The 26,520-nt window shown below is 35.6% G+C and overlaps 1 long non-coding RNA gene across 1 annotated transcript in view; it reads right to left on the reverse strand.

The window, feature by feature from the left end:
• The window catches only part of LOC134729747 (uncharacterized), a 178,610-nt gene that overhangs the window by 57,635 nt on the left and 94,455 nt on the right, over positions 1–26,520 (reverse strand). Inside the window, exons 4-5 of the long non-coding RNA XR_010111155.1 lie at positions 23,750–23,921; positions 848–905 (exon numbers count right to left, since the gene is read on the reverse strand). This is a non-coding gene — a long non-coding RNA (uncharacterized LOC134729747). The remainder of the gene's footprint in view (positions 1–847; positions 906–23,749; positions 23,922–26,520) is intronic.

The following is a 26,520-nucleotide window of genomic DNA, read 5'->3' on the forward strand; positions in this document are numbered from 1 at the left end:
CAGCCTCCCGATTAGCTGAGATTACAGGTGCCTGCCACCATGCCCGGCTAATTTTTTGTATTTTTAGTAGAGACGGGGTTTCACCATTTTGGCCAGGCTGGTCTTGAACTACTGACCTCAGGTGATCCACCTGCCTCGGCCTCTCAAAGTGCTGGGATTACAGGCGTGAACCACTGTGCCTGGCCATTTTAGGTTGATTTTTATATTTCTGTTTAAATTATTATGTTTTTTAAATTGGAAAAAAAATGAATCTTAAATACATATATATATATATATATATATATATATATATATATATATATATATATACTCTTCTATGACCACAAAGTCAAGTATAAATCCAGGACTCTGATTGAGGCAATCAAATCCACAGGTCTGATTTTAGAAAGCTATGTTTTAAAATGCCATGTTGTCATCTCTCTTTTCTCTTGTGCTCTCTCATTCTGTCTCTCTTTCTCCCATCCACAATTCTATCTTTTGCCTTCCCACTTACCAATCTATCTATATATCTCGTATCTATCCTTCTATCCATCCAATCAACTGATATATCTATCTTTTATATATGTGTACTTTTTTTCTTGTTTCATACTCAACTGATGAAATTGATGGAATAGTTGAGCAATGTAAGTGAAATAATATATTGTCACACACATTTATTGAATGGATATTGTGTTGTGAGAATTATAAGGGTATCAAAAAAGCCATACACAAAATCTAGAACAGTTGCCTGTGTTTAGAAAAAAAATACATTTCCTAGTAAGTGATCATTTTAAATAAACGTTTCACACACACTCAAGAGCAAACTTTCACCCATGCAATGTTTGCTGTATAAGCATATAAAAGTTACCTGTATAACAAATGTTTCCATCAAAGGAGAAGCTCTACCAGCACACTTGAAATATGATCTATAAAAGTGAAATATACAATACATAGTTATTATATGAGCACTCATAGGAATTAGCACTCATAGGAAGCATATATACTACAAATTAGAGTAAATGAAATAGATGTCATCCAGCAAGTAACATCAAAAACACTGGTCTGAATGATTTCATATGTCTGGTTAAAGTTTGTTTTCTTTGTGTTGGTTTTAACTGTAAATCCCAAAATAAATTTGCCTATTATTGATTTTATGGAAATTGTAAGTTGCTTATTTAAGGACATTAAAAATACTCTTTAGCAGTACCCCACTTTATTTTTTACTGTGAAGCTGTGTTAATTTCAGAGAAGTTAACATTACCAAAAAAACAACTATTTTAATTAATATAATGTAAACATTAGTATAGATATGCTATATATCTATATATGTGGTTGCATAATGTGTGTTTTTATGTACATACAGATGTGTATATATTTTATATAATATATATATATATAAAATGCTAACTCTAGCCTTATAAACCCTTTTAAATTTCAAATAAAAATCATAAGGTATGCTTGATGTCACTTTACATTTTAATTCAGAAAAAAATTATAAAATGAAAAGAAATCCCTAAAAGAGAAGGAATATCAAGAAGGACTCAATTGCTAAAGTAGGTCAAGGACAATTAAATTGCTTTCTTAATATGTCTGCTTATAATTTGATTATTTCTGTAAATTATATTTTTACAAAGTTCCTTTGAAAATATTGTTCTTTTGTTTTGATAAGCTTTTAAGACACATTCACACACGTTTTATTTCCTGTCAGCCATTTTCTTTCATCATAAAAGTCATTTTGTTAGGGTCTTGATTTAGTTATAGACTCTATTCATTAGGGCAACTGACCAACTGAAGAATCCCTACTGCTTTATTCAATAGAAGTAGTTCCTGGAGTTTTGTGTTTAATGCACTCCATTTTTCCTAGTTCATAAAGTGTGAAAACTTATATTTTATTCAGTATTTTTCTTGGCTCTCTGATTGAATCAGTTTCCAAGGAATGAGACATATGTGTGAGTTATATCTCCTTTACAAATATTCTTTCTTGCAAGGAATTACTTTTTCATTGCCAATATGGGGATTGATTGGCTAGGCTAAGTACTCATATATGCCTATTGTGAAAACGTGTTTTATTGAATGGCCTTAAATCTTTATGTTTCTTGTTATAAAAATCCATAAGAAAAGAATATTGCAAAAGATTTAAAAATTTTTTTAAATGTGTATATTTGTAAGGTTAATTTACAAATTAATTGTTGTCAGTAAAATTAATTGTTGTCAGTAAAATAATCTTGACACCTAAAGGACTTTTTAATAAACACATTGACAGAGTTGTTTCTTCTGCTATGCAGCCTGTCTTCTGCACCATATTGATTTTAAGGTCCTTACGTGTGGAATTTGTTTTGGACAATATTGGATAGAAGGCCCTCGAAGAGTATAATAGGGGTGTGTGGTGGGGGAAAATTAGTATTTCACTTTTCTTAATAGCTATTGTTGAGCCATGCACCCAAGCACTACAACAATGGTTCTGTATCCACAGCCCACAATGGGATTCAACCTACGAACTTTGTAGGGGAACAAAAAAGTTAAATCTTTATGTTCACTAATATATCTAACTGAAATTTAGTACATCTTAGATATATGCAAACAATACAAAGTAGTATTAGAGTGCCTGGCCTATCTTGTCGCCAATTAAAATTTTGTATATTTTCATATCACATTACTTTGCTGCAGATATATTGAAATATGTTGACTGGAGAATAATTCTCTGGGTGACCTTAGACAATTTCTCCCCATTTTCTCACTTAGAGTTCTCAAGAATGATTGCAGAATGTGTTGTGAATGCAATGTCCTGAGATAAGAAAGAACTATCTTGAACAGCCTGGTCTCTTTCCCAGTCCTTCCCTAGAAACAGAATGTCCTTCAATGCTTTAACCCAGTGATCCATGGAACTCTATGGTTATAAAACCCATTATGTGCTGGTTTCCAGGGCCTCTTAGCCATGGTGCAATTAAGGTATGCACAGATAAGACTCTGTCTACCCTGGGCAGCTTTCCTGATCCATGACAGGCTGGCTTACAAGCAATACTAGGCTTCTATTGTCTCTTTCTGTCTATTTGTAAGTAATAAATCTACTTCATATAACTCATTATGTATAGGTGTTCTATCTCATCAAACAAAAGCAAGTTGGGAACCAGTGCAGAGTGAACCTGCTTCACATTTAAAATCAAAACTACCACAATATTTTGCTACTTATTAGTCCAGCCTTAAGACTTCATCATTTGATGTATCAATATGATCACATACATAACTGAATTTTATAGTCTCTATAGTTTGACTAATATGTTTCAAAATAATTAAATTTATTTGTAATCCTAAGTATTTTATTTTATAAATGTATAAAAATTACAGTGAGCACACAGGAAACAAAGGCAAAAATAGGCCAATGAGGCCTCATCAAACTTAAAAGTTTTCATTTGTCAAAGGATATCATGAACAGAGTAAAAAGAGAGCCCATGAAATGGGGGAAAATATTTGTAAATCACGTAGCTGATAAGAGGTTAATATCTAGCATATATAAAGAACTCCTACAATTCAAGAACAAAAGTTCAAGTAACCCAATTAAAAGTAGGTTAAAAACTTGAATAAACATTTCTCCAAAGATGATATGCAAAGTCCAGCAAACGTGAAAAGATGCTCAGTATCACTAATCATCAGAGAAATTCATTTTGCTGTGAGATATCACCACACATCCATTGGGATAGAAACTATAAAAAACAAACAAAACCAGAAAGTAACAAATGTATTAGCAGGAATATGGACAAGTTGAAACCCTTGTGCATTGTTGGTTGGATTGTAAAATGGTGCAACCTTTATGGAGAACAATACTGACTTCCTTCAAAAAATTACAAATACCAATATCATACGATAATCAGCGATCACACTTCTGGGTATTTACCCCCAAAAAAGTGAGGTTCTCAAAGAGATCTTTGCATGTGCATGTTCATAGCAACACTATTTACAGTGTAGATATAGAAAGCATAATAGTTGTTACCAGGGGCTGGGAACAGGGGGAAAGGAGCTTTGTTGTTTAATCCATACAGAGTTTCAATTCTGCATGATAAAAACATTTTGGAGATCTTAACACTGCTAAACTATACCCTTAAAAGTGGAAAATTGTATGATATGTATGTTTTACTTCAGTAAAAATCATATACTGAGAATGAGCCTGTAAGGTTCACTGGATTTTCCCAGTCTTTGGTGTGAAAAGGGTTACAAATCCCTACACTAGAGGAATATTGGACAAGCCTGATTTGCCCCTTCATACTGATTCTTTCAGAACAAGTTTATTAATTTTTAATCTTCTGAGATGAATCATCATACAATTCCTCAGTTTATGAAAGTATCTCTGCACAGCCTAGCATTTTGAAAGGAAAATAAAATAATAAATAATGTTCCTACCCAACACTTACCTGAATTTAGTCGAGACTGCTATGTGTACATATTTGAAAAAGATTTGGGAATAATCAGAAAGAAAACCCTCTCTCTCCTTCCTCAAAAATTACCTACAACTCCTAGTATTTTCTTCATAATTTCAAGATTTACATAAAAATTATGAAAATCTAGTTAACTAACATTTAAAGGAGAATAAGATTTTATCTTATAGACAATAAGTGCCAGATATGGAGATAAATGATCTGATTATCTTACTAGAATTGAATTTTTGCGGCTGAGTTTTTGAATAAACCAAGACTTATAATATTCCTGTACCCTATAAAGCACATTGACTACTGATTCTTTCCTGCTTCTGAAAAAGGCACAAATTGAGAGGGATGTTTATATGTTCCATCTCAGATACAAGCAATAACTTTCCATATAAGGGAGACTGATGGTAATTATCTCCACATCCCTATAGTACTATTATTAATGATAATGGTGACTCAAATTGGAAGCCCTTTGAATATAAGTAAGTGGTTGTAAAAACTGAAATTTCAACCTGATGAATTCACATGTAATCACTTAAACTTACAGAACTTTCCAAAAGGATGGAACTGGCAATTGCAGTGAATTTATTCAATTGGATTTGGCCTTTTGATTTTATGTTTGAGAGCTAAGTTTGTATAGAAGTGTTCATTAAAAGAAAAAGTTACAGAATCATATACTTGAGACATTTTTGGAAAAATAATATATAAGCATAAGTTGTCTTTTGCCTATTTATTAAAGCCATTCTAGTGTTTGAGAAGTGGTGTTTCTTGTTTTCATGTGCATTTTCATAGTGGATAGTGATGTTGGGCATTTTTTATATGATTATTAGCCATATATAATTCTTCTTTGAAGAAAGAGCTATTCAAATCCACTATACTTTTTGATTTATTTTCTTTTACTTTTTTTTAATTAGGGATTTTCTATTCATGTTATGATTTGAAATCATTCAGGACTTTGTTTCTTTTGATGCTTATAATTCTTTAACCATTTCAGAACTGACTGATGCATTTATAATGCTACAACAGAATCTTATTAGGTGACTGTATTGTGTATAGGGTGGTCATAACAAAGTACCACAGACTGAGTAGTTTAAACAGCGGGAATTTATTGTCACAGTTCCGGAGGCTGGAAGTCTGAGATGAAGGTGTAGGGAGGGTTGGTTTCTTCTGAGGCCTCCCTTCTTGGCTTATAGGTGGCCATCTTGTCCCTGTGATTTATTTTGTTAGTGATTGCTCTGGGAACAACAATATGAACTTCAAATTATAGCATTCAATTTAAGAATAATAGTAGCTTTAATTCCTTAAACTATGGAGAATTTGCTTCAATATAGCTCCATTTCATCTTCCTCAACTTTCGGCTATGATTGTCACACACAGGTATATCTCTGAGATATTGAGGCTTTGGTTGGACACCACTGCAATAAAGCTCTTATCACAATAAAGCATGTCACACCAAGTTTTTTGTTTCTTAGTGCATATCAAAGTTATTTTTACATTATAATGTATTCTATTAACTATGCAAGCATTATGTCTGAAACAATGTACATATCATAATTGAAAAATATTTTATTGCTAAAAAATCTCTTACTTTGTGCAGACACACAAAGTAAGCACATGCTGTTGGAAAATGGTGTTGATAGACTTGTTCTACACAAGTTTGCCATAAACTTTCAACTTGTGAAAAAAACAAAACACAGTATCTTTAAAACACAACAAAACAAAGCACAATATGAGTTATGCCTGTGCATTACATCTATATATGTTATAAACTTATTTTTAAAATAATTATTTTATACAATTTTATTATTTATAAAGAACTTAAAAGAAGTATATGGACTTTTATATTTACCTAAATATTTGTATTTTTGGTGCTTTCTCTGTATTTGCATATGCTTGTATTATTACCTGGTGATATTTCCTTTCAGCCTAAAGTTCCCACTTTAATATTTCTGGTAAACAGCTCTGCCAGTGATAAATTATTTCTTTTTTCCTTATCTGAAAATGTCTTTATTCAATGTCTCTGGACTCAATTATATGATTTTTCTCCCCTCAGCTTTATTAATAAATAAAAATTGTATATATTTACCATACAAGTATTGTAAATCCATTGTGGTCAGTTCAACAATGTTCACAGTATCTTCCCCAAGAGCAGATTTCACCTCAAGAAACCACTTTCTTTGCTTATCCATAAGAAACAACTCTTCATTCGTTCAACTTTTATCATGAAATTGCAGCAATTCAGTCACATGTAGTTCTCTTGCTATTTCTACTACATTTAATACCCTTTAAGCCAGTTCTCTTCATCATCCCAGCTCTCACTCATCCTTTCCAATCTCTGTTAAGTATTTTTCCACTCTTAACCTCCATGTGATCAACTAGATTTTAGTTCCCACATACTAGTGAGTACTTGCCATATTTGTATTTTTGTGCCTTGTTTATTTTACTAACGATAATGATCTCCAGATCCATCCATGTTGCTGCAAATGACATGATTTCATTTTTTTATGGCTGAAAAGTATTCCACTGTATATATACACCACATTTTATTCATCCATCCATTGACAAACATATAGGTTGATGCTATATCTTTGCTGTTGTGAATAGTGCAGCAATAAACATGTGAGTGCTGGTGTCCTTTGATATATTGCTTTATTTTTCTTTGGGTAGATATCCAGTAGTGGGATTACTGGATTGAACAATAATTTTATCTTTAGGTTTTTTGATAAATCTCCATGCTGTGTTCCACAGTGGCTGTACAAGTTTATATTCATGTGAACAGTGTATAAGCGTTTCTCTTTTTCCACATCCACACCAACATCTGTTATTGTTTTGCCTTTTTACAATAGTTATTCTGACTGGATTAATAACACATCTCATTATAATTTTGATTTGTGTTTCTTCATTGATGTTGAAATTTTTCTCATATACCTGCTGTCCATTTGTATGTATTCTTTTGAGAAATACCATTTCATGTCTTGTCTCCAATTTTTAATGAGTTTATATTTTCCTGTTGACTTGTTTGAATTCCTCATACATTCTGGATATTAGTCTCCCATTGGATGAATAGTTTGCAAATATTTTCTTCCATTCAATAGGCTGTCACTTTACTCTGTTGATTGTTTCCTTTGCTGTGTGGAAGATTTTTGGCTTAAAATAGTTCCATTTGTCTATTTTGTTTTTGTTGCCTATGATTTTGGGGTCTGGGTCATAAATTCTTTCCTAGACCAAGGTCCATGATAGTTTGCACTAGGTTTTTTCTTCTAGTAGTTTCATAGTTTTTGGTCTTAAATGTAAGTTGTTTATCAATTTTGAATTGATTTTTGTGTACGGTAAGAGATAGGGGTCCAGTTTCATTCTTCTCCATGTGACTATCTAATTTTCTCATCACTGTTTATTAAAGAAGGGTTTATTTCTCCAATGTAAGATTTGTCAGCTTTGTCAAGATCAGTTAAGTGTAAATATATGACTTTATTTCTGGGTTCTTTATTCTTTTTAATTGGTCTGTGTGTCTTTTTACCAATAACATACTATGTTGATTACTACAGCTTTGTAATATATTATGAAGTCAGATAACGTGATGCCAGTTTTGATCTTTTTCTTAATATTGTTTTAGTTATTTGGGGTCTTTTTGCTTCCATATCAATTTTAGAATTTTTTGTAATTCTGTGAAGAATTATGGTATTTTAATTGGGATTTTATTGAATCTGTAGATTGCTTTGGGCAGTATGGTCATCTTAATTATATTAATACTTCTTATCTATGAGCATGGGATATTTTTCTATTTGTGTCATCTTCAATTTCATTCATCCGTTTTTGCAGTTTTTTTTTGTGGAGATCTTTCACTTTCTTGGTTAAATTTATTTCTGGGTATTTTACTTTAGTGTAGTTGTTGTAAATGGTACTGTCATCTTGATTTCTTTCTTGGCTATATTATTTATGTACAGAAATGCTACTGATTTTTGTAACTAGATTTTGAATCCTGAAACTTTACTGAAGTCGTTGATTATGTTCAGGAGTCTTTTGGCAGAAACTTCAGGATTTTCTAGGTACAAAATTATATCATCAGTGAATAAAGATAATTGAACTTCCTTTCCTATTTTTCCAATTTGTATGCATTTTATTTATTGCTCTTACCAATTGTTTTGGCTAGGACTTAGTACTATGATGAATGGGAAAGGTGAAAGTTTGCATCTTTGTCTTCTTCCAGTTTTTAGCTGGAATGTTTCCATCTTTTTCTGTTCAGTATAATGTTGGTTGTGGGTTTGTTGTATATGACCTTTACTATTTTGAGGCATATCCCTTCTGTGTCAAGTTTGTTGAGAGTTTTTGTTTTGAAAGGATGTCAAATTTTATTACATGATTTCTTTGTGTTTATTGAGATAATTATGTGGCTTTTGGCCTTCATTCTGTTGATGAGATATATCACATTTGTTGATTTGCATATATTGCACCATTCCTGGATCCTTGGTATAAATTCCACTTGATCATGGTGTATTATCTTTTTGATGTGTTGTTGGACTCCATTTGATAGTATTTTGTTGATTTTTGTGTCAATGTTCATCAGGGATATTGGCCTATATTTTTCTTTTGTGTGTGTCCTTGTCTAGTTTTGGTATCAGGATGATACTGGCCTCAAAAACCATGACAGGAAGAAATACTTTTTATTCAGTTTTTGGAACAGTTTCAGGAGGATTGGTATACCAGTTCTTTGTACATTTGGGTAGAATTCAGCTGTGAATCCACTTGCTCATGGGTCATTTTTGTTGCAAGACTTTCTATTACTGATTCAACCTTGCTACTTATTTTTGGCTTCTTCAGGTTTTCTATTTCTTTCTGATTCAATCTTGGTAGGTTGTATGTTTCCAGAAATTTACCCATTTCCTCTAAGTTTTTCAGTTTGTCAGCATATAGTTGTTCACAAAAGTCTCTGATGATCCTTTGTATGTCTGTGGCATCATTTGTAATATCTTCTTTTCATTTCTGATTTTGTTTATTTGGGTCTTCTGTCTTCATTTCTTGGTAGTCTAGCTATTGGTTCATCTCCCATCAGTTATCTTAACTAAGTCATCAGATAATTTGCTGTAGCTTCTACATCAGCACTTGCTGTTTCATCTTGGGATTTTATGCTGTAGATACAACTGCTTTCCATGAACCTCACTGATCCACCTTTGCCAGCTTCACATTTTTCTTCCACATCTTCCTAACTTCTCTGAGCCTTCATAGAATTGAAGCAACTTAGTGCCTTGCTCTGGATTAGGCTTGGCTGAATGGAATGTTCTGGATGGTTTCCAGAATCATTTATCCAGACCACTAAAGCATTTTTTACTATCAGTAATAAAACTATTTTATTTCCTTATTATTAGTGTGTTCACCGATGGAGCCCTTTTAATTTACTTCAAAAAATTTTCTTTCTATTCACAATTTGGCTAACTCTTTGGTATGTGATGCCTAAATGTTGTCCTTCCCAGCCTTCCTCTCCAAGCTTAATCATGTTCTCTTCACATGCTTTCTTCACTCAGTGTAATCATTTTTAGCTTTTAATTTAAAGTGAGAGACATGTGACTCTTGCTTTCACTTGAACACTTAGGAGCCATTGTAGGATTATTAATTGGCTTAAATTTAATATTGTATTTTTCTCAGGAAATAGGGAGAATTGAAGAGAGAAAGACAGATAAAGACACAACCAGGTGATGGAGCAGTCAGAACACATATAACATTTATTAATTAATTCACTACCTTACATGGCATGGTTTGTGGTGCCTTAAAACAATTAAATAGTAACATCAAAGATCACTGCTCACAGATTACTGTAACAGATATGATAATAACAAAAATGTTTGAAATATGGTGAGAATTACTAAAATGTGACAGAGACATGAAGTGAGCACATGCTGTTGGAACAATGGAGCTGATGGTCTTGTTATACACAGAATTGTCACAAACCTTCAATTTGTAAAACACACAACATCTGAGAAGTGCAATAAAGCAAAGCACAATAAAATGGGGAATACCTGTACAATGCTATGTTTTGATCTATGTATACACTGTAAAATGGTTAACACAATCAAGTGAATAGATGTATCTATCACTCTACATGTATCTTTCTGTGTGTGTATTGTGGGAACATTTAAGATCTAATTTCTTAGCAAATTTCAAATATACAATTCAGTGTTATTAACTATGGTCACCATTGCTATACATTAGATCTCCAGAACTTATTCATCCTGCCTAACTGAAACTTTGTGCTCTTTGACTCACATCTCAGCAATACTCCCACTCCCAGCCCCTGGCAACCACCACTCTATTCTCTGCTTTTGTAAATTCAACTTTTTTAGATTCCACATATAAGTGAGATCATAACATATTTGTCTTTCTGTGACTGTCTTATTTCACTTAGCCTAATGTTCTTCAAGTTCATCCACCTTGTGACAAATAGTAGTATTTATTTCTTTTTAACACTAATAATATTCCAGTGTGTGTGTGTATGTGTATGTGTCTCACATTTTCTTTATCCATTTATTCCTTGATGGGCACTTAGATTGATTTCATACCTTGGCTATTATGAATAACGCTACAATAAACATGTGAGTGCAGATAACTCTTTGAGGTCCTGATTTCAGTTTTTTAATATATATCCACAAGTGGTATTGCTGGAATTTACATTCATCCTATTCTTATTATATGAAGGACCTCCATATTGTTTTCCATAATGACTATACTAATTTACATCCTCACCAACAGTATGCAAAGATTCCCTTTAGTCCATATTCTTTCCAATACTTGTTACCTTTTGTCTTTTTGAGAGTAGCCGTTTTAACAGGTGTGAGATGATATCTCGTTGTGGTTTTGATTTGCATTCCTTTGATGCTTAGTGATAGTGAACTTTCTTTAGTATTCCTGTTGTCCATTTGTATGTTTTCTTTTGAGAAATGTCTATGTACACCTTTTTCTAATTTTTAATCAGGGTATTTTTTTTTTTGCTATTGAGTTTCTTATATATTTTGGAAACTAAACTATCAGATGTTCAAATCAAGTTACATTCCTCTGTTTATGAAGCTATTGATTTTTACAGACAGCCTGTTCTAGTTAAAGTACCATGCTATAGATCTGGGTAGAAAATAGCAGTTCACCCAGGTAATAACATGTCAGACTGCTCCTGCTCTTACTCAATGTTGAGTCATTTTAAATAAGTAATACTTCCCAATTTGTTGAATACCTTTGGTTGATTTTAATAGCCCTGAAAAGATTCCTAAAATGATAACATTTTACAATAAGTTTTTATTGGACCTAGATTATAAATAGTGATGAATATTTATCTTGGAATTCTTAAGGAATATGTGCAATATTCCCTAATAAATAAATGAAATTTATTACCCATGTAAAACAAAGTATGTTAATACCATAACCACAAAAGGTATACATGGATAGTTCTATTGTCAATAGTGCCAACATTTACAATGCAGTCTTAACGTAGTAAGATTTGCTGTTTATTCTAGCAATGGTGATTGTATTCTCTCACTAAAGCATTTAAGCAAAGGGGGCATTAATCCCTGGTGTCTACCCTTGATGTGTCACTTCTCAGAGGAAAAACGTTTCACCTGTAGTACAGAGATATGGATGGCTAACTTGAAGAGTTAAGAAACAAAAGTGGAAATCTTTCCTCTAACCAAGCCCAAGGTTATTTGATAGTGGCACATGTTAGAGAAAGAAATGAACTCACTAAAAAAAGGCCAATCTATTTTCAAAAACATAAAGTGTGAGTTATTTTAGTGAAGCTTATTGTGCAAAAATGCTTAGTAACATGAATACTTAGTAGTACATTCTTTCAAAGGTATTGTGCTATTAAATGTAACAGATTAGAATCATAATTTCTACATAACATTAAAAAGCAGCTGTTGTATTTATTTTCCGACACCAAATTCTTCTCATAAATATACAACATTTATTTAAAATCTGGCATACTTACTCAGAAGCTGTTCATTGCACCATTAATTTTCAAACTATAACCTGAAGGTTATCAGATTTTTCATCATTACTATGGTGAATGTTATGTTTAGAAAAGTCGCATGTCAAAAATATTTTATAAATGTAGATGGTGCCCAAAGATTATAAGAAATATATTGTGACCAAAACTTTAGCATCTCTGTCATTACCTACCATCAATTTCAAGTAACAATTGAACTAATATATAAAATTAAAAGAAACATGTTACTGAGATATGACTACAACAAAAGATTTCATTTTAGAAGGGAAGACAAGTGTAAGTAACTGCTGGACAGCAGACTGTGTTCTCTCCTACAGAAATTATCTTTAACAGGTGGGAATTGCTCAGTGATCAAGCACAGCTCATCAAAATGTTAATAATATGACAAGAGGTAAATGTATTCATGAGAATATTAAAAATGTGAAACAATAGCATTTTTACATGCAGCTCAATGTTTACATCCAAATAAGCCTAATCATTTGTTAAATATTGTAAAATATATTTAAGTAATAGATATATGAACATTAAAAAGTGAGATAATGTCAGAAATTGGCAAATAACCTGATCATATAGAGATAATAAACCAGGGTAAGTCTGAGAGATATTTAGAAAGCAGTCCGTAGTCCAATCTGATTTCTACTTTTTGGAGGCTCAGTTTGTCAACATTCTGGGTATTGACAGAAAAGGGGGAGAGTAGAATTCAGGAGGGCAGACAGAAGACCACTGGACTAGACAACAGGAAATCTTGCTTAAATTTAGGATTGCAGGTGGAGAAAAACGGTTGGATTGAAAATATGACTTTGAATATAGAACTTTCTGATAGGTTAAATACTGGGATTTATACCACAGTATTAGAAAAAGAAAGGTGTCATGATAGAATCATAGGTTTTTGGTTTTAGCCACAGGGTCAACTGATGGTATCAGTTGCTGAAACAGAAAATACCAAAGAACAAGACAGATTGGGGAGAAAAAATTCTAAGCCAACTGTTAGTGGCATGTTAACTTTGAGATGCTTCTTGACATCTAAACTGAAATTTTGAAGATTTTTAAAGATATTTAAGCTGAATTTACAGAAGAGGTATGTGCACCATCAGCTTTATATTTAAAGACATAGAGATATGGGGTCATATTGAGAGTGAAAGTATTTAGAGAAAAGCAAAGGACTGAGTCTTCTGTCGCATATTTAACCACTCACCAATTGGTTAAAAAATGAGAAGTCACCAAAGGAGAGTGGGGAAGACATTTAAAGGATACATCATTGACCTTACCTCAAGGAACGTACATTTATAAAGACAGATATGTGCTTTCATTACTATAATAGGGGGAAGCTTTGATAAGTGTATCAGTTGCTGTATGTATAAATAAAGTCCTACTACATTTCAGATAAGAAACATGGCCAGGCAAGATGGCTTATGTCTTTAATCTCAGCTGTTTGGGAAGCCAAGTGGAAAGATTGCTGGAGGCCAGGAGTTCAAGACCAACCTGGATAACATAAGAAGACCTTGTCTCTATAAAAAACTAAAATTGGCTGAGCATGGTGGCACATGCCTGTAGTTCTAACCACTCTTGAGGCTGATGTGAGAGGATTATTGGAGCCCAGGAGTTTGAGACTGCAGTGAGCTAGGATTACACTATTACACTCCAGACTGGTCAACAAAGGAAGACCTTGTCTCTGAAACAACAACCAAAAGAAAACAAAAAGAAAAAAGAAAAGAAAGATAACTTTTAGGCAGGGATAATTTAGAGTTTTCTTGAAATTTCTGCTCTGCTTCTTCTCTTCTTTCAAATAATCTGTTCTTTCAAGAGTTTCAAATGAATGAACAATGTGTCAATGAATGCACCACTGTCCCTCATAATCCCCTTTCTCCATTCAGTGCTGGCTGGTGCAGTGTAGTTACTTCTTACACATGGTCAAATCAGTCATTGACCAGACAGTGTCCTGTGGTTTTACATGGAAATAAATGGAGATTTATCCCAGTTAACTGAATCAATAAGTAAAACAGAATGATGAAGAAAAGTAGAGTACAGTCGATTTATGTTAATTTCAGATGCTGGTGTTATATTGTATGATCTCTTCCTGTTGTTTTCAGTAACACCCTGATTCCTACCCTTTCTCTGTCTGGCTTTTCATTTATTTCTGTAATTCTGTGACATCTGTCTGCCTCTCTATGTCTTCTTTTTTTCTTTGGAGAATTTGATGTTCTATGCCCCTTATATCAAAATGAATCCAGTTATGAACAGGGATCAAAGCAAGTCTTATTAAAGAGAAAACAATTGAGCTGGGACATAAAGATTGAATAAAATTTTAGCTTGCAAATATCATGCTGTGTAAATGAGTTCATCCTATCTCATGATGACAATTTGAATTTACACAGTTTTTTAAACTCTGGCAGAAGATTGGATAATCATTTAAGTCAGATGGTCATATTCTAGTTTAGAATAAACCCTCTCTTTTCAGTCGGGTAAGTTAGACTTAAAATGTCAGAATGTATTTTGTTCCTAATCAAGTGTTTCAATCATTACCCCTCATCAGGTCTACCACTATGTAAATCAACTCATCTCTTTACTTGCATAAGTTCTTTATATGCAAATTATTATTTCATTCATTAAAAAGTTACTTTCATTTATTCTCTGCATAGAATAGTTTGCACTGTAACCCATGTTGATCTACCCTTATTTCTGCAAATATTATATACATGTATTTCTCTTTCAGACACTCGGCCCTGATGCTTTTTTTGTGAGGGCTTTTCCTTTTTCCTCTTGGATTTCCACTAAAAGTAGTTGTAACATTGACTGTGTTCTTATTCCTCTGTGCCATTCCACATCATCAATCCATGTTTCTCTTTCCTTATTAATATTTAAACTTCATATCCTGTGTCTCTCACCCTTTTTTTTTTTTTTTTGAGACAGAGTTTCGCTCTGTCGCCCAGGCTGGAGTGCAGTGGCATGATCTCAGCTCACTGCAAGCTCCACCTCCCGGGTTCATGCCATTCTCCTGCCTCAGCCTCCCGAGTAGCTGGGACTACAGGTGCCCGCCACCACGCCCAGCTAATTTTTTATATATTTAGTAGAGACGGGTTTCACCATGTTGGCCAGGATGGTCTCGATCTCTTTACCTCGTGATTCACCCGCCTCGGCCTCCCAAAGTGCTGGGATTACAGGCGTGAGCCACCATGCCCTGCCATCTCTCACCCTTTTTAATTATCGTAGCCATCTACTATTGTCTTGTATGACCCTGTCAAGATGTATACATAGAGATGTATAAGCTTTTTCTTTACATGATCCTGGAAATCATCTTCGGTGATGTTAACATCTATATCAAGGATTCTTCTGAGTCTTTGATTATAAGATTCTTCAAACTTTTTAAGAGGACAGAATTTTATCTCCCTTCTAGATCATCATTATCTTAACTATTACATGGCAAATTGTGTCTCTTTCCTCTTTTTTCTACAACATTAATACTATCTGTCATCTCCCTTATTCCAACTCCCTCCTATACACTAAACTTGCTTTTGTTTCAAAATGTTTCACTAATCAATCATATTCTCTGACTTTGCCAATGATTTTAGGCCACTTATTCATTGTGTTTTTTCCTAAGTTGCATAGACATTAAAATATAAATGCTAAGTAAAAGAGTATGAAAAAAAATTCTGTGGAGAAAAATTGTCCTAATACAACCAAACCTATGCTTTTTCAGTGCAGACAGCCCAGTCCCAAAAAAGCACCTGAAGCTTGTTTTAGTTTTCATTCTTCTTATGGTAAGAATACCTCAAAGAAGATGAAAAAGATCCTCAAAGCAGTGAATCCAAGGAAAGAATTTCATAAAGTTGCAAGATATTGTATCCTCTGTATGTAACACATCAAAAGTACAAGGTTTTTCTAGGGATAAACTGGAGCTGTCTTCAGAGGCCTCTTTATCAGGGAGGCCTGAATATCTCACATGTACAAAGTAGAATACCAAAGGGACACTTGGTTTTGTGCCTGTAGCAGGTATTTTTTATCTAGCTATACTTTATGCCAAACTCCATATATTCACTCATCTCTCTATCTAGACTTCTGTTGACCAATGGAACTTCTTGTGAGGAAAGATACATTTTACATCTTCGTTGTGCTATGGTATCCATCAGGCCAATATGGCTATTAAATGAGGTTAGGGGACTGAACAATTGGATTTTTAGTTTCATTTAATTTAAACTCAAGTAGCCACATGTAGCTAGCAGTTGCAGTAGACAGAAAAGCTCTAGAGGTATTCACTTGAAATGTTTTGACATAAACTGAGAACTTTAAAAACACGGTCAGTGCTACCAAATGTTATTTTCTCTGTCAAGCATCTTACAACTTCACCTATATATGTGGCCTTTTGTATTTTCTAACAAGTTCAGATCTTATCTATCAGAAATAAGCCAAAATAATCGACAATAAAAAAAATCAACTTTACCTTTACTCAGCTTTTAGTAGTATTCTTTCTTTTTTTTAACTTTTAAGTTCCAGTGTACAAGTGCAGGTTTGTTACACAGGTAAACTTGAGTCATGGGGATTTGTTGCACAGATTACTTCATCACTCATGTATTAATCCTAGTATTCATTAGTTATTTTTCCTAATCCTCTCCCTCTTCCCACCCTTCACCTTCTTAAAGGCTCCAGCACATGTTGCTGTCCTTTGTGTGTTCATGTGTTCCCATCATTTAGCCCCAACTTATAAGCAGGAAAATGTGGTATTTGGTTTTCTGTTCCTGTGTTAGTTTGCTAAGGGTAATGACTTCCAGCTCCATCCATGTCTCTGCAAAAGACATAATATTGGCCAGGCATGGTGGCTCACGCCTGTAATCCCAGCACTTTGGGAGGCTGAGGTGGGCAGATCACCTGAGGTCAGGAATTAGACACCAGCCTGGCCAATGTGGAGAAACCCCATCTCTACTGAAAATACAAAAATTAGCCGGGTGTGGTAGCACATGCCTGTGGTCCCAGCTGCTCAGGAGGCTTGAGGCAGGAGAGTCACTTGAACCCGGGAGGCAGAGGTTGCAGTGAGCCAATATCACGCTGCTGTACTCCAGCCTGGGCGACACAGCTAGACTCCATCTCAAAAAAAAAAAAAAAAAACAAAGACATAATATCATTCTTTTTATGGCTGCATAGTATTGCATGGTGTATATATTCTTATTTTCTGGTGCAACCTTTAAAAAAATTGACTTCTGACCAAATCTTTATCACATTGCAATATGGATTTTACACTAGTGTATTTCTTATGTCTAAAATATCTTAGAATGTATTTGTATAATATATTGGCAATCTAGATGAATGAGATATTGTTTATGCCTCTGAAAAGGAAAGTGGTGATCTAAAGAGACAAGACAAATTTCCTTGGGACTCCATATGTTTGATTTTGAGTACCTGATATTATTACTATTCTGTGAAATCTAAGTCTGTCTTAAATTCTGTGTCAGCTTCTGAGCATTGAACTTTTATTCTTTTTGTTACATATCTTAAAGTTACTTTGAAAGATGTTAGATATAAAATATTTACAGTTATGACTTCATTTTGTATTATTAATACTGATTATACATAATAAAAAGGGTGGTATAGAACTTAATATTTTACTTCAAATTCATAATATCATGAAATCTTGAATACATGTGAGATAAATGATTTGTTATTTAGTTCTTAATGTATGTTTATATGATTACAATAGGCATCCCAACCCATCAATGATAGGCTTAATAAAGAAAATGTGATATATATACACCATGGAACACTATGCAGCCATAAAAAGGAATGAGATCATGTTCTTTGCAGGGATATGGATGAAGCTGGAAGATATCATCCTCAGCAAGCTAACACAGAAACAGAAAACCAAACACCAAGTGTTCTCACTCATAAGTGGGAGTTGAACATTGAGAACACATGGACACAGAGGGGAACAACACACACCAGGGCCTGTGGGGGTTGGGTGGTGAGGGGAGGGGAACTTATGGGATGGGTCAACAGATGCAGCAAACCACCATGGCATGCATATACCTGTGTAACAAACCTGCACGTTCTGCACATGTGTCCTGGTTTTTAATTTTAGAAGAAATCAAGAAAAAAAAATTAAAATTAAAAAAAGTAAAATCCCAAAATTTAAAATTAACCTTGAATAGATAAAGTAAAATGTTCCAAGCCAAGAAAACTGCATAGGGACATGAGGATAGGAGAAGTGTGTATACATATATATATACTCACACAAACACACACATATATAGTGGAAGTTTATGCATATGAGCAGAATGGAAGGGCTAGAAAATATCTTGAAAAATAGGCAAAGTTATATTGCAGGGACATATATGTGAAAATCCGAATGGAAAGCACTGCCTTGTCAGCATACCAGTTCAAGTATTCACTTTTCCCCAACATATACGGATGACATTTGCTAAGTCAACCAGTGCTCTGAGTTTTAATTTTTTGTTAGTAAAATGAGAGTATTTTACATTACTATATCTGAGTATCAATCTCTCTCTCTTTGCTTCCATTGGAAATCCCTAAGTTTGCAGCTGTTTCAACAGCTGAAAATGTCTCCAAGTACCCTGAATAATGACAAATATTTGATTAAGCGGTAGAGATCACACTGCATATTTATCTTTCTTCTATTTCCACAATAAGAACATGTTTGTTAATGACTATGGGCAGTCTTGAAGAGAAAAGAAGTTAATAGAAGGAAAACTGCAGAAACATGCCAGAGAGAAAAAATGTAGACAAAATCGATACCACTGGTGACAGTGGGAAAGGGAGTATGGCCTAAAACTTTCTTTATATCACCAGTTGACAGCACTGCTTTATGCAACCCACTAAGACTTTAGAAATGACTAAATTAATATCTAGTTAGAGTTAATTTTGATAAATTCTAGGTATTACCTATTTTATGTAGCATAAGAAGAGTCTATACAGCAGGTTCTCAAATATCTCCAAGTAATTGGGTTTTCTCCCACATCCCAAAGGTGTACACTTTAAGTGAATTGGTATGTCTACATCATCCCAGTAGGAGTGAATGTCTGTGTGTGTGTACCTGAGATAAGATGATGTCTTGTCCAATGCTGGTTTCCACCTTGTGCCCTGAGCTGTTGGGAGAGGCTCCTGCGACCTGTGACCCTGAAGCAGAATAAGTGGACTGAATAAAGGAATGATGGATATAAATGATTGTAAAATAAAAATTTGTAAAGTAGGTTATAATTACACAAGTGCACTTTAATAAACAAGGTGGAATCAAAGCACACAGTGAACGCACCATGTTTGTGATTATTTTTGAATTGAGTGCTGGAAGGAGATGCTCCTGATAATTTTCATTTTCCAAACATTTATTCTTGGTTTTAACCCACCACCACTAAAACCACAGTCACTGACTGATTCACTGAACACTGGGTAAATAATTATCATACTTGTTTGTATTAACCTTTCATATATATATATATATATATATATATCTCACATTTATTTTACACTTTATATTGGGAGGGCTGGAGGTATTTATTTAGAAGTTTGGAGATGTTTTTGTGACAACAAACATGCTGTAGGATCTTAACTCTTGTTTATATCTATTAACCTATGGTACAATTGGTTTTCTTACACATCGTTTTGCTTAAATTTGTGGTTTCCAAAAACTATGGACGATGTTACACGAGGACTTAATGCATTTCAACACTGCCTGGGTATAGATGTTGAAGTTGAGTTAGTGGGGATTATAGAAAACTAATACAAAAACTATAAATTAAGTGTTCAACATAAATTTGGCTGGGTGAGGTGGCTCATGCCTGTAATCCCAGTACGTGGGAGGCCGAGGCAAGAGAATTGCTTTGAGCTCAGGAGTTCAAAAACAGCCTGGTCAAAGTGCCAAAACTCTGTTTATTAATTCATTTTCACACTGCTATAAAGCACTGTCTGAGACTGGGTTATTTATAAAGGAAAGAGGTTTAATTGACTCACAGTTCAGCATGGGTCAGGAGGCTCAGGAAACTTACAATCATGGCAGAAGGCTAAGGGGAAACAAGGCACCTTCTTTATAAGGCAGCAGGAAGGAGACTAGCCGAGCAAAGGGAGAAGAGCCCCTTATAAAACCATCAGAGTTCATGAGAACTCACTTATTATCACAAGGCCAGCATAAGGACAGCATACAGGAAACTGTCCCCATGATTCAGTTACCTTCACCTGGTCTCTCCCTTGACATGTGGGGATTATGGGGATTACAATTCAAGATGAGATTTGCGTGGGGACATAAAGTCTTATCATATCACCCTGTCTCTACAAAAATTCAAAAAGTAGCCAGGTGTGGTGGCAAGAGCCTGTGGTCCCAACTACTAGGGAGGCTGAGGCTAGAGAATCACTTGAGCCCAGGAAGTGGAGGTTACAGTAAGCTTAGGTCACACCATTGCTCTCCAGCCTTGGTGACAGAGTGAGACCCTGTCTCAAAACAAACAAACAAAACCCACACACACATGAAATCACCGGAAAAACTGGATGTTATGTAACTTTTAATTCACTTGCTAATTTCTTCTATAATGTATTTGTTATAAGTGATACAAAATCATCAAAAATATGTTTGCCAGATTTGACTTCCTGGTCATTTTATTGTAAATATTCAGAAACGATTTCCCTGTTTACTAAATCTCATGCAATCATTCAACTTATTAAAATAACAAATCTTGAACACATGCAATATTGTAAACATTTGGTATGTTACTAAGGACTTATCAAATCTTAAGGCATACAGAGAACAGATTTCATTAGTGGCAGAGAAAGAAATACAAAAAAAATTAAGCAAAACTTGACAATGTAGGAAACCCAGATAATATCCTTTATCATCACTAGTCCAAAAACATCTGAATCTGAAGATTCCATTGAAAATCTTTTATTAATTAGATGTGGAAAATCAGTTAAATGTGTAAAAAATAAAGAATTTTCAATAAGACCAGTTTATGTTGCTAAACCTATTCTTGTAGGTGAATTTAGTTCTCCTCGGAAAAATGAGCTGAGGGCCCAAAATTGTAACTCAGTGAATTACAAAATTGTTATTGTTTCCCAAAGTATTATAGTTTCACATTTTCACATTAAAATTTCTTCTTTTTGAAGATATATTTGTTCCCTGTTACCTCTTAAATGTTCTATTTATATCACTCTCTTTTTAAAATTAATCACAGTTCAAAATCCTGCACCTGGTTAGATTTATTCAATTAACAAAATATTTTAAAGTGAGCAAATTAGCTCAGAGTCTCTTTTCCAATCTTTTCACTGATTGATTGCTTAAATCTAATTACAGAGCTGTGCCTTTATTTGGCATGACCATATAAAAGCTTATCCTGAACCCCTTAACAAACATATTCAATATATAATGACCATAAAATATCACCCATTTCCTGTGACCTTACCTTTTGCACGGCAGATCAGGAGGCAGAAATAAATAATATAATGAGACTGGAGTCCTCATTAAGTAAAGGTACAGTTCTGTTTATTCAATTTTCATATGGGTTTATACAAAGTCATGTGAAAATGAGAACCGCCAAATCTTACTTTCATTGTTTTTGCATACGGCATTTCTGTTCATAAATAGAAGGAGCTCCTGATTTTAAAAATACTCCATGTAATTAGCAGGCATTTAATCACACTCATACATAAAGTATGAGTAAGGAATTGAATAAACACCAAAGTTAGGTGTAGTGGGTTGAGATCCCACTTGTCAGCTATAACAGAGAAAGCCTATGATATTTCATAAGTTTGCATGTACTGTCTTGTGTTTTTGGGGCCAGGAATCCTTGGTCATTACAGGGGTCTGCTGCTTTAAGAATTATCTGATAGACTGGTGAGCAAAACAGACATATAATATTGTAAACCATAGCTACATTAGCAGCTTCTAAGATTTCCTTTAAAGGTAAGTGGGTTTTGCATCTCCGATATAAACTCCCTAGAGAACTATCATATTTAAATTTTTATATTTTATAAAATGCTATGTCAAATTTCAATTTAACAAGATTTTTTAATACATCTCACAGAATATTTTACTCTAGTGACGCCAATAAATAGCAATACGACCCTTTGAATGAAGAAGACTGTTTTTCCACTTAAGCTTTCTACTTTTATCTACTTTTTTCATTTTATATTATTTGATCATAAAATTATTTAATAACCCTCAATAGCCTTCAAGGGAAAGTGGAAACTTCTAAATTAGTGCTTATGGTGAATAGTGATGTGACATTTCCCCAATTCTAGTTTAAATTTTACTATTCACTCTCTTTCTTTGGAATAAGTGTACCACTTATTCCAAATAAATCAATCAAGTTATGCTTACTTGAATGTAAATGGTCATTTACATTTACCCGTAGCTTAACTTCTATCATAAGTAGCTACTCAGGACATGCCTGGCATATAAAATGTACCAAATTAAAATCAGTTTTTGGGGTGCCGTGGCCCATGCCTGAAATCCTAGCATTTTGGAAAGCCAAGGCAGGAGAATCACTTGAGCCCAGGGGTTAGAGACCAGCCTGGGCAACATAATGAGATCTCATCTCTATGAAAAAATTTCCAAAAACTTCACCTGGTGTGCTGATGAACTTCTGTAGTCCCAGCTACTGAAGAGGCTGAGGTAGGAGAATTGCTTGAGGCGTGGAGGTCCAGGCTGCAGTGAGGTGTGATCACGCCACCGCACTTAAGCCTGGGTGACATAGTGAGACTCTGTCTCAAAAAATAAAATAGTTTTTGATTCAAGACACTTTTAAATCATTTTGGAAGATGCATAGATATATGTATTATAATTATACATATATAGAAAGAGATTGATACACCTACAGAGATATGCAGATTAAATAATGTTAATGTATTATTTCCCTATTGCTTTTCTGTTGTCTGTAACAAATTACTGTGAGAGCCGTGGTTTTTCTCCCGCCCCTCGTGACCACTGAACATGGCTTTTGCACGCAGTGAACATGACCAGGTTCCTGAGCTGGGAGGGGACAGGGCATGAATTTGTCAAGTTCCCTGAGTGCCTGTGGATGTGGGGGTGGAAACAGAACCATGTTGTTCTGATTTGCACCTTTGATGGCTGAGCCAAATGCTCATTCTGTTTAATATTACAGCCGTAATCTGTAGCAAAACGCTTAGCATTACAAAGGAAAGATCAGAACCATTTCAAACCAAGAGAGAAGACAAGACACCAAAGGAAGTCTGGGGTTCTTGACCAATGGAGCTCAGCCTTGGGGCCTTCCAGCAAAAGATGCCTTCAGTTGCCCCGGGGCTTTACTCCCGACCGATGTGGTAGTTAGACCTCCCCGAAAGGAAACAGAGCATGAAAGAGAGAGGTGGCAGGGTCTTGGAAAAGAGACAGATCCGACAGTTTTCCATTTCAACTCACCCTTCTGATGAATATCCCAGATGGAGCCCCCAGATGAAATGGCCACGGCAATGGCCACGACGGGCAGGGGAAAAACCACAGCTGCCACTGGGAGCCTGCACGGTTGGCTGGCTGGCGCTTGCTGCCCGGTGTGCCAGTGGAACTCTACTCTGGCCAAGGAATTCAGCTCTGTCTGAACCGGGGGGAAGCATACAATGATTAAGGAGACACATTTGCGCTGAGCAAGGGGTTCTTCCCCCAGGACCTTCCCCTTTTGTTCCTTAAACTGTTTTCTCTTGTTTTCCTTTTCTAAGAGGTTTTCTTCCCCAGCACGCTGCTTCTGTTAGGGAAGTTAATGGAGAAGCGACCCCTACTGGCTAATAACTGCAAATTTAGCCGGGCTCATTTGAGATAGTTGAAACAGATTCATGCAGCCACTTGAAATACTTTTGAGTCCCAAACTTGATTACAAGCTTCAGGCTGAGGCCCTAGAAAGGAAAACCAGATCTAAGGGATCCAAAGCCAGGCAATAGGCACAATGTAAATGGACAGGACCAATTCCTGCTGACCAAAGTCCCCACCCCACGGAAACAGGCCATGCTCTGTGGCGTAAATGAGACCTAGGAAACTCAAAGGTTGTCAACAGCAGGGAAAGATGGAGGCGAAGGTAAGGGCAGAAAATTCCTGTTCTCTACGCTTTCCCTGTTTTATGGGTGTATGCTGCATTGGCACCCATGAGCAGTACCTGCCAAGGTCACCGGGACACAGGGATAAAAAGATGGAAGAGAAAGGGAGGACACTTGTTTTCTGTCTCCACACCCCGAGGTTCGCTGAAAGAAGGAAGGGAAGTGAGGGACGGCTCTATAGCCTATCTTTCGGAATGAGTAACCAGCTCTCTTCACCACCCCCAGCTTGTACTCTTCTGGAATGTATTCTAAACCATTGGGACTGCTTTGACCCTCAGAATCTGGAGGAAAAAAAATGTCTCATAGTCCTCTGTACAAAGATTTGGCCAAATTATGATTTATAGCAAGGACTGGCTTGGCCTCAGGAAGGAACCATTTATTTCAATACCATCCTGCAATTGGACCTTTTCTGTAAACATGAGGACTAGTGGTCTGAGGACCCGTATGTGCAGGCTTTCTATACCTTGCAGGGCAATCCTGATCTTTGCCGACAGTGTAGGATTGATCCAGCCCTCCTGTTTGCCACTTCGGGAGAGGCTACCAGGGGCAATCTCAAGGAACTAAAGAAAGAAACCCCAGAGGTTCCCCCAGAAGAAGAGCCAGCTCCCTCTAACCCTGCTCCTTGAGGTCCTCCCCAACTTCCCTATCCAGCTTCAGCCTCTCACATTTCCCCTCCAAGAAATTCTCACCCTAGACAAGCCCCAGTCTTACTCTTGCCTCTGCAACAAGTGCCTGGTGAATTTGGCCCCAGTAAGGTCCAGACCCCTTCTCTTTATAGGACTTAGAGCAAATTAAGGGGGCTATTGACAAGTTTTTAGAGGACCCTCACAGATATATAGAGGCTTTCCAGAATTTCACCCAAAGATCTGAACTCTCCTGGAGAGATATTATGTTACTTGTGAACCAGACCCTGATGGATACTGAGAAGCAAGCCACTTTGCAAGTGACAGGGAGATTTGGGGAGGAGCTTTGTATAACATATAGCATCAGGGAAGACGGTGAACATTATCTAACTGGTAGAGAAGCAGTACCAGTGAATGACCCTGGATGGGATCCCAATGATGAGATGAGAGACTGGAATAGGAGACACTTCTAGGTGTGCATAACCGGCGTCTTAAGACCAGGATCAAGCCTCCCAATTACACTAAATTGTCCATGATCGATCAGGGATTTGATGAAAATCCCACTGCCTTCTTGGAATGGCTAAGAGAAGGCTTGGTAATGCACACCTCTCTGTCTCCTGATTCCATCCAGGGACAACTAATATTAAAGAATAAGTTTATTATTCAGGCAGCCCCTGATATCAGGAGGAAGTTGAGGAAACAGGCCCTGGGACCAGATAGTACTTTAGAGAACCTTCTGAAAGTGGTCACCTCGGTCTTTTATAATAGGTCACTGGAATGGATTCTTGAATTTATTATACCCAAGTAAAGGCCTGGGAAATGGATGGAGCCACTTCTGTCAACCCAGAAGAGCACCCAAAGTACCAACGTGAAGAGATCAGGGACCTCGAGCTAAAAATCACAAAAGATAAGTGTTAATAATTAACCTTCCATGGACATCCTCTATATAGTCTTGGCTATGCTTGCTGTTCTTACCTTTGTTCTGTTCTGTATCACGGGGCACGATAGTGTTTTCAGAATAATTAATATATTTCACTTCTTATTTCTGTAATTGTTGGCACTAAATTCTTTCCTTGTCCAATACGCATGTTTAACCTATGCATACGTAACTTTATAAAAATTTGTTTTGTTTCTTCTCTCACACTGAGAGGCTATCGAACTCCAAACGGTCAGGTAACCGGAGCCTCGGACAATGGCTCCCCTTTGCCAGGAACCCTTAGGTAGAACTCTGGAAGGAATCTGACTTCCATTTTCCCCAAAACAACGTCCCCTGTCAACATGAAGTAGCTAAGACCGGTCGTTGTCTATACTCTAACAGCAGTTAGATGTGCCTCTTCAGAGGGAGGAAATGATACGGGCAGGGAAGTGCTGGGTAGAGAAGGTAAGAGTCTCTGGTGAGAGCGCCACCCTCGGGCCTGTGCCTGCGGACCTAAGTGAAAACAGGCACTCCTGTTTTCACGTCTGAATGTTGCATTTTCCAAGA

This window comes from Pan paniscus, chromosome 22 (assembly GCF_029289425.2).
Source record: "Pan paniscus chromosome 22, NHGRI_mPanPan1-v2.0_pri, whole genome shotgun sequence".
Taxonomy (NCBI): Eukaryota; Metazoa; Chordata; class Mammalia; order Primates; family Hominidae; genus Pan; species Pan paniscus.